This window comes from Macrobrachium rosenbergii, chromosome 15 (genome assembly GCF_040412425.1).
Source record: "Macrobrachium rosenbergii isolate ZJJX-2024 chromosome 15, ASM4041242v1, whole genome shotgun sequence".
NCBI classification, from domain to species: domain Eukaryota; kingdom Metazoa; phylum Arthropoda; class Malacostraca; order Decapoda; family Palaemonidae; genus Macrobrachium; species Macrobrachium rosenbergii.
Genome location: NC_089755.1, coordinates 56,166,360 through 56,176,123, shown reverse-complemented (window position 1 = coordinate 56,176,123; position 9,764 = coordinate 56,166,360). Strand labels below are relative to the sequence as shown.

The following is a 9,764-nucleotide window of genomic DNA, read 5'->3' as shown; positions in this document are numbered from 1 at the left end:
TGAAAAACCCTGCAAAACAATTTAGGTTCACCTACATGGAATTGTGACTTGGAAAGCCTCTGTATAAAACTGAAATTCTGTAGTTGCAGCAGCAATTATGGTAATTACCACAAAGGTGACCAGTTTAAATAATCAAAATAGAACCGGCCCTTTGCAAAATCAAACAAACTGCTGATACAGAATAAAAAGCGAAAGCACAGCGTGGGGTTTCTTTTGTAAAGAAAAATACTTTTCTAATTATTATGACATGAGTGTCCTGCTTACGTTCACAAAGCTTCATTTAAAAGAAGAAAAATTCAAGTACATGTATAAATGCATTGTTTTTAAAGAATCATCAAAATTTACTGAAAACTGTATGTAGTAATGTACAGAGTACTGTTTACATTAAAGAAAATAACATTTGCTGGCTTCTTGATAAATAATGCATTATAAAGTTTAAAGAGAACCATTGCTATCAATCAGTAAAATTCAACACACAGACACCATAAATAAAAATAACTTAAATCATGAATGTACAGAACTTATACGCAACCCTTTTAATCTCTCTCTCTCTCTCTCTCATAAACAATGTACTTTTGTTAACGTAATCAGTAAACATTTCATACCAAAAGTTGCAAGATTGAATTTAAAGATACCTCTCTCTCTCCCATACACCCACTATTTTCCTACTGCTATTAAGAAATACTCTATATCAAAGAGCAGTAACATGAACCTATAAAGAAGCCTAACCACAGACTATGATTCTGTGATACAATTTGCAAATTAATATTGCATAAAACTTCACATACTGAGGGAGTATTGCCAAATCTTACATAACACTGACTACCAATCACAACCAACTACTTAAGACCAACTGTTGAAAGGCATTTAGATGTTAGGCAGAATATTAATAAATCATTTTTATCACCATTAAAACAATTATTTGTATCAGCAATTTTAACCACCATTAACATCCGCTAACTTAAAGTCCCTTGTTCCAGCAAACTCATCAAGTTAAATGCACTTGCACATTTAGCAATCATTTGTACATGCAAACTGAACAAGCACTAGCATCTGGAAACTAAACAATCACTTGTAAAATGACTGCATATTTAACATTCAATTTTACCTGTACATTCAAGTACACAAACAAGTATATCCTGAAGATAGCTTCTGGTTCTCGTAAAAATACATTCCAGGACATTGCAGTATTCATAATCAATTTTTCGCATACAATATAATAGTTACCACTCCGGCTTGAATAAACTTATCTCCTGAAATAATTTGAGTGCAATTCACCTCTCTCATAAGTCATATAAAATGAAAGGACCTGAATGCTATGACAAACAACAACAACACATTTTAAGCGTCAATATGTTAATCTGGTCCAAAAGTTCCTCAATCAGGGCATATCACTGAAGCAGCTGATGTGTGCATAATATGCAGAGTGGGATTTGCAAAATTTCTGATGAATTGATTAAGTCTATGACACAAGCTTTTAAAGAAGCAATGACTATTATACTAAAATATCTTTGAAAATATAACATTACTGTACCTTTAAGGTGACAACCAAGAAGTGCAAAATGTCATGTTGCTCAGTACCAGCTCACGCAAGTCTTTCAAACTTAAAATGGCTGAATGACACTAAAGTGGCAAAACATTTGTGTCTGAATGACAAACATATAAAGCCAAATCCCTATAATGAAGTCAAAATGACCTGAGATACCAGATGTATGAAATGAGCTTTCTGTTAGCAGTGGCAAAATGATGGGTCCTGGAGAAAGAGTCAAATATGCAGATACAGAACATCTAAACAGCTGCTGAACAAAAACTTTATGGCAAAGGTAGTAGTGGGTGAAGTATGCAGTACATAAGGAGGCTAGGAATGGAACGGAAAGTGGTTAGGTCCACAAGATGATGGAAAGACAACCTTCTGGGAAGGTTATATGAACTGAGTATTAAGATCCACATGATTGGATTGACTGAGCAGGAAACAATGACTGATTGTGAAGTACCTGGTGTTAAATTTACAAGGATGAAATGGAGTAATGATGAAGGGTCTAAAGCCACTAGCAATATGTCATAATCAGCACCTAGAATGACTGACGTGTGGGTTAACAAGACAGGAATCAAAATGTTGGATTTAGTGGGGTTGATAATTTTAACTAAGAAATGACCAGCTGCCTTAAGTTTTGATTCAAAGGACAACACTAGTAATCGCAAAGTTGATGGTGTGATTCACAGGACTGAATGAAGTGGTAATGTATCCTTTTCTCTTCCTTTCATGTTTAGCTTTTTCATCGGACCAGGGGACGGCTTAGGAAATCCATTTCTTGAGACTACGACTTCGCTCTTCAGTGTGGTTAACCTGTTCAGGAGGAAGAACAGAAAGTAAGTCGTAAGAACATGTCATACCATGTACGCAATAAAACGTTAATCTCCACTATCAGGCAAATTTGAAGTCTTAGCATCTCTGAGATAAATGACACAGTATTCAGTCTTTAGTCATCTGCCTCAATAATCAGTTGTAGTAAACAGCACCATTGGCAAATATATTAAATTTACACACTGTCAAACCTAGTATCAAAGGAAAAAAAATCATATAGAGAAATGCAACATACCTCCTAAAGTTTTACAATTGTTATCGCATCCGAACAGCTGTACCTTCATGATGGTAGGGACTCCTGCAATATCCTGAAATAAAGACAGAAAAAATAAATTAATTTTGATATTAATTACCTGATAATTTAGAATTACTATAATCATGATTAAAAATTGTCCTAAAGATCATTCTGAATTGTTCTGTAATACACTTTTCATTTGAAAAACAAAGCCTCTTGAATTTGGAAAGGTACACTCAAAGGAGGAGGAGGATAGTGTACATCTTTTAAGTGATTTTGGCAGGATATGGGTCCTTTTGAACCAGCTGGATGAAAAGGTCTCGTCTGTCAGCACTCTCATCAGAGTGAAAGCATAGGCTTTTGGACTGTTCAGCTCATATAATTGGCATTTATTTTCTTGGTTTCTGGATTGTGAATAAGTAGATATGAAGTTCCCTGCTGAAGCAGTCTACAGATTTATAAGTAATGCCCATCACATACTCAAAAAAGCTCCTCGCACACTTCCAAACAACAAAACTACTGAGCAAACGAAATGTCCAACAAACTTCTCATGTCCTCCATTATAAGCCTCGACAAAGTCTCGTCATAATCATTAACTTCGTATAAGAAGAGCCAAATGTTTAAATAAGGGTTTATCTACAATTCATTGCAGTAAATACATGATTTATAACTAAAAGTCCAAAAACAGAAGTAAGTAGGTACTCAAATGTACCAATCACCATACCTGAAGCTTAGGTCAAACTCAAATCAAAGAACAGCAGCATTTATATCAACTCAGTATTAAAACCAAAACAGAAAGGGTACTGGAAATCATGAATTGGTAATGGAAAAGATCTTACATTCAATAAATAAGTCAGTAACAGGAACTTCGTCTTATTTGAAGTAAAATTACGGATGAAGGAGAGAAATAACCCCTAACTAAACACAGTCTCATCTACTGGTGTAATCACTAATGCCCTATAGTTCACACTCAGTAATCATTCACCGTCATAAGTCTGTTAAAACATTACTGCAAAGCAACAATTTGAAATCTTATTAGGAAGTAAGAATAAAAGATACTTTCACTTTTTGTTCTATAATGCAATAACCAGCCCACAGTTGCATAAATCTTTAATATTAGTTCCTGATAAAAATCTAACTAAAAATGTCTGACATGGTTGGAAAACGAACCAACAATAAAATAAAAAGGACCATACCATTAACTGTTCAGAATAGCCAAAGATGGTTCTTGATATGCTGATGCTGAATCACAAGACATCCTGTCATTCTTGACCAAGGTGGATTCTGTCTACCAAAAGCTTGCATGGGCATTGTGCCAACTTCCAGCTGGGCAGTAGATGTGTCGGGAGGTTTTCTCTTGGGAATTCAGGTAAGAAAATATTTGTATCTGTGTCCTGGCTTTTAAAAACTCATGAACTTAAATTGACCAGAGTAAAATTCCCTATACCCTGTCAGCTATACAAATAGCATTAGAAAAGACCTGAAGGGTAAAAGAACATTATTTTACTACCTGTAAAAATGCATGTAGGAAAAACTCTTAAAGTTAATCTTAATAGTCTTTTCTAACTATAGGAATGCAAGAAGTTAAAAAGTCAGTTAATGTGGCCATGTTGATGGATGAAAATGTGAGAAAATGACGAGACCCAAGAATGATTCCTAGAAGAGAACCTCTCGACACCTCGGCAACCTATGAAACAGGAAGAAAAAATAATTATTGCATTTGAGGTGACAGAACATGGCTTGCATATAACAAAAATGATGGCTCATTTTAGTTTACTACTGTACTGTAAAAGCATATTACTTTTCATTTATCCTAAATCTAGTATTTTTTGCGTGAAATTAAGGCACATATAATAATTAAGAAAAGAATTTGATTACTTACTGAAGTCCCTTTCAGTTCCGGTTAATATATATTTATCTTCTAGTACTATAATGGAGTGAAGTTCAAGTCAGCCGATGAATCACATCTACCTGCAATGAAAGATATATGTATTTACAATTGTTCAATTATAAAAATGACTGACCTTTCATGAGCTCTGTTTAGTAATACATCACTTGAATTGTTTTTTGTTACTCAATATACAACAACCATTTCTGCATGTGAAACATTTTCTTGCACTTCAAAGTACAGGCATCAAAACAGAACGTATAGTTAAATGCAAATTACCGTTATGTTTGTTTTCATGAATTGCAGTAGCCTGCCATTGTGACAATTAAAGCAAACCTCAAGGGGAAGTTTTCACTTCCAAAATCCTCTCTACCCTCATACTTACGGCAGTCAATTTCACGAAAAATCATGAAGGAATGTCGCAATAAATCATGCCATTAATGTGACCTGAGTACAGAGATACAGACTGGTACCACAAAGCAAGTGAGCTTGACTTAGGTACCAGACAAAGCATAACAGTTGAGTTTGGGGTATCACTTTACTTTATTGCCACAGTTTAATACTGGAGTTTGTACACTAAGCTGTGCTCGCAAACCCTTTTTAATGTGTTTAATGCAAAAAACCATACTACAATCTATCAGATATTTGCTGTTACCAAGATAATACCATCTTTTGTCTCGTTCCCATGGGGCTGGCACTCAACATGGCACTCATGGAAGTGGCCGTGGTGTCAAATTTGGTTAGAATGAGCCCAGTAAGGCGAGATCATGTAAGGTGCAGTAAGGCTAAGCTTTGGTATACCATGTCAGGCCTGCTATGTTAGATACCCTACAATTATACTAGGTAAGGGTACATACACCAATTATAAGTTAAAGTGAATGTGGAATGGGAATATTAACTCGTTTATTCTGAACTGTTTCATTTATGGGCCTGGATTAATTAAGGGAATTCTCAGAGCCATGTCGTAGACCTACAGTTTAATGTGAATAAAATATCTCTTAATATTATAGGCTACAGTATATTATAGGCCTGTGTCCTAGCCTATACTGTAACAGGACTAGTCTATGTATGAATGAATAAGAAATTCTCAATATGCTATCGTAGGATGCTGTATAACACAGGCCTGTAGAGTAATATGATTACAAGCAACTTTAAGACACTCTTCCGTATATTTAACCTTCCCAGATATTAATATAAGCAACTTTTTGACTCTTAAGTAAAATATAGATGGGGAAATAATACTTACAATGGAAAAATACTAGTAAATATCAGGAGAAATGGAGCTGTGAAAATGACAGGCTTTGTAGATGTCAGACATTGTTTACATTTGGTAGTCATTCAGTCAGTTCGTTTTGATTGAAAATACTTTTAATACCGTATCTACGCAATTAATGACATTTACGTAACTTTATTAAATATAGTTTTGTAGTAAATTAGCATAATTATGTTTTGATGGTAAAAAAAGACAATTTCAGAGTTGATGGAAGTATTATCGCTGATAACAGTTTCACTTCGCCGGGCATAAACGCGTTAAATACGCCGTACGTACTTTTAATATCTGTTTATATGCAAATTAATGCAATTTACGTAATTATATTAAATATTAAATCGTAATAAATTATCATACTTACGTTTTGAAGGCAACGAAAAGATATTTATAAGGTTGATGGAAACACCATCGCTGATAACAGTTCCACTTCGCCGGTGACACGAGAAATTAAATTAAGCGCATGCGTCAAATGCACCTCACTAATTTATGTATGCACATATCTTTAATCATTCTTCAGTATTACCTACAATTCAATATTTACAAATAATTCTAGATTAATCTATTACAATGGAATTAAGTAGACTACGCAGAAATAAGTACGAACAATTATTTTTATCGTAGTTACCATTACGACACTCTTTGAAGCTTTAGCACGATCCAGAGAAAACGAGTTTAAGGGGGTAACTATATTAGATGGGCTTCCCTATTAGACGTCTTTGGATTGCTGGAGATCGATGAATTTGCTAAATAAAACGTAATAAATTTGATAAGTGAATTAAAATGATCTTTCCATCACGACGTAGGCCTATATTCAACGGTGAAGAAGTTCAGTTTGTTCGTGAGTACGCCTATTTTGATGATGACAGTTTATCAACATAGTTCTCAGAAATTTATGCAGAAAATTTAATTAGAGAATTTATATGATTTATAGTTATAAGTGAATTGAACCTATATATATTATACAAGTACTTGTATAATGTGATGTCACTAGGAAATTTTGCGTCCAAAGAAGACTTGTAAGTTTGGAAAATAAATATAAAGTGAAGTGTCCCCTTTATAGTGAAATTGCATCGTCAGGTCTGTAGAAAATCTGTATAGACCTAAGTGACGTCAGTAAGGGACTTTTCGTTCGAAGAAAAGTGACGTATTCTTGTCATTGAAAGTTTTAACGCCATAGAGGGCTGACTGGCCCCAGTTTCCGGCGATTTTTTTTGGGTGGGTGGGGAGAGAGGGGAACGCAAGCAGCCATTTCCTTCGCTATAAGTCTTACCTTCGACGATGTTTTCTTGCTTGCTTTTGAAACGCACCTTGGGTTTCCTGGAGAGTGTTAAAAATATTTTAAGGGGGTGAATGGAATTTGAGAGTTGACGGGCGCCCAAGCGTGGGCGTGAAGGCGTCTAGTAAGGGCACGGTTGGGTGACTACTGTACATATGTATGTAGATTTCGACATGAATTTTTTTTTGTACGACCGAGAGAGAATGTCGAAATGTATGCTGAGGCTGCCATTTCCTTTGGTCCAAAATAGCCATTGCGAGTGTGGGCTGGGTTTAATGACGACGTATCACGGAAAGAATATTGCAAGCTGTGATTGTACATGTGCCATAAGAAATCTCCAATTTCCTAAATGTGGCAAGATAAGGAGATTGGAAGATTGTAAAGGTGCTGAAAAATAAATCTGTTCGTTTCTTATACAAATTCTTAGGAAGATCCCGAGGTATTTAGTGGTGAATTTGAAAATATCTTGACAGCATGTTACTAGATAATTTGTAATACTGATAAAATTCAGTTTATTTCCTATACAAATTCTTAAGAAGATCTTGAAATACTTAGCAGTGATTTAGCTTCGTCTCCAAGCGTACGCCAACTAATAGCGGCGGAAGCAATTTGATCACAGACCGAAAAAAAAGATAGAAAAATGGAAAATATAAGGTACTCTACGAGAAATATATCTTCTCGACATATTGTCATCGTTCAAAGATTTCATTTCCTTTCATCGTAGAAGAACGCCAACTATATGAGCCTAATGACAGGACTTGACTGGAAAGACCCATGGTCTCTCTCTCTTCGAGACCACGGGAAGAAGAAGACACTAGTATATTTTACGCAGTTGTCGAGATTCTGGAAAGTGTTTGTAGTGGCCCTCAAAGTAATACTTCTTGATGTGTCACAGCTAAAGCAAAATAAATTAATAAATAAATATATAAAAACTCTCTCCTGTCCAGCTATGGGACTATTCAACCTAGGTACAGAACTTACCTGAACAAACTCGAAATTAAAAATGGTTTTTCAAAGATGGTATCAGGGCTCTTGACATAGTCGTGAAAAATGAAAATTTATTCAATAAATTATTATTATTATTATTATTATTATTATTATTATTATTATTATTATTATTATTATTATTGGTGAAAAAATGGCTTCTCTACTATTAAACGTTTAATGATAATTCTTTTGATTATCATAACTCAATTTCGTCCGCTGGCATTTTGTAGAAGAGTTCCTTATCTTTTAACTTATTTTTCTCCTCTGATATTTAGCAGCACAATTACCTAATTATTTTTGGGTAAACGGTGATAAATACACCCACGACCGCATCCGTGTTTCCCGCCCTCACCTCATTAATTAAATTTTCCAAAATCTCGCTGGAATTAGCGTGAGGAAAAAAAAAAAAAACCTCACGAGGAAAGATTTCGTGTAGACGAGTCGACTCTCGAACTCCGGCAAATCTGTTATATATCTTCTTCTTTCGGGAAATGGTTTGGCTTCAGGGGCTTTTGAGTGACGTTGAGTAATTACCACCCTTTCTCCCCTACCCCCTTTTAAACTTGAATTCCCTGAACGTGACGAGGGGAGGAAAGGATTCCCGGGTCCACATCTCGAACCCAACGAAGAAGAAGAAGAAGAAGAAGAAGAAGAAGAAGAAGAAGAAGAAACCTGGAAAGATAACTTTGACAGCGTGACGAGATACAGAAATTAAATTGTCAACGTCTTGAACTAAACGAGGGTTCAGTTGAAACCGCGCTGGGGTTGGCCTCAGTGTGGTGACAGCGTCAAAGGCAGACATTTTTAAAGGGAGAGAGAGAGAGAGAGAGAGAGAGAGAGAGAGAGAGAGAGAGAGAGAGAGAGAGAGAGATGAGGGTTTGACGAGAGTGAAAGGACGCTGAGTTCCTGTTTGGCGAAAGGGGCCAGGAATCTTTATTCTCTAGCATGGCGAGAGAATAAAAATTTTTCATTTTTGCTTAAAAAAAAAACTTGGGTGAGCATTTTAGCAGAACGCTGAAGATACGTTAAAGTTTATACGTTAAAATTCTCCTTTCTACTGTGATAATGACAGCGTCGCACGCGCGCATGCGCCTAGGAATTGTTGAAAAAGTGATGCGATCTATCTTCTCACGTAGAGACTCGACATAGGCCTATGTTTGACACACGACACTACTATTCATCTGCCCTAGCCTCTGAATATTCTTTCCTATTTTAATTGTTTCCTTAGATTCTAGTTCCTGCGTCACACCTTAACGATTCGTAGTCGTTATACTCTTTGAAAACTGACTTAAGAGCAAAGAAGTTCCAATTGCCTAAATTCTAGAGCTCTGACGTTAAACAGCTTCTCGTGGCGAAGTCTCTGCTGCAACGATGTCCTAAATATTAAATTTTGTATATTTTAACTGATTTAACTTACAAGACACTTGCAAAACAGTGCCTAAAAGGTTTCCATGAATATTTTGAATTATAATGCAGAATGTGGGTCTAAGGTTTTTTTTTAAATCTTTGCTGATCACTTGCTTATCATTCTGATTGTCTGTGAAGTGAATAATATCAATGCAAATAAAAGCCATAATACGATAAAGGAAACAGTGGAATATATAATTAGATAAATAAAATATAACAGAATTTGTATAATCCATTAAAAAACAATCGGACAATTCAAAATTGAACAGTTACGCTCCGATAATCTCCAAGCCAAATTTCGTGGGATTATAACTCCTTCTCTCGTAATCGGAACAA

At 35.4% G+C, this 9,764-nt stretch overlaps 1 long non-coding RNA gene across 1 annotated transcript; it reads right to left on the bottom strand.

Moving 5' to 3' along the window:
* Positions 1–534: 534 nt before the first annotated feature.
* On the bottom strand, positions 535–5,820 carry LOC136846760 (uncharacterized). Its single transcript, XR_010855533.1, has 5 exons — positions 5,735–5,820; positions 4,483–4,571; positions 3,797–4,287; positions 2,601–2,673; positions 535–2,347 (listed from the first exon to the last, which is right to left on the bottom strand). It is a non-coding gene; the product is annotated as an uncharacterized lncRNA (long non-coding RNA).
* Between the last annotated feature and the right edge of the window lie 3,944 nt (positions 5,821–9,764).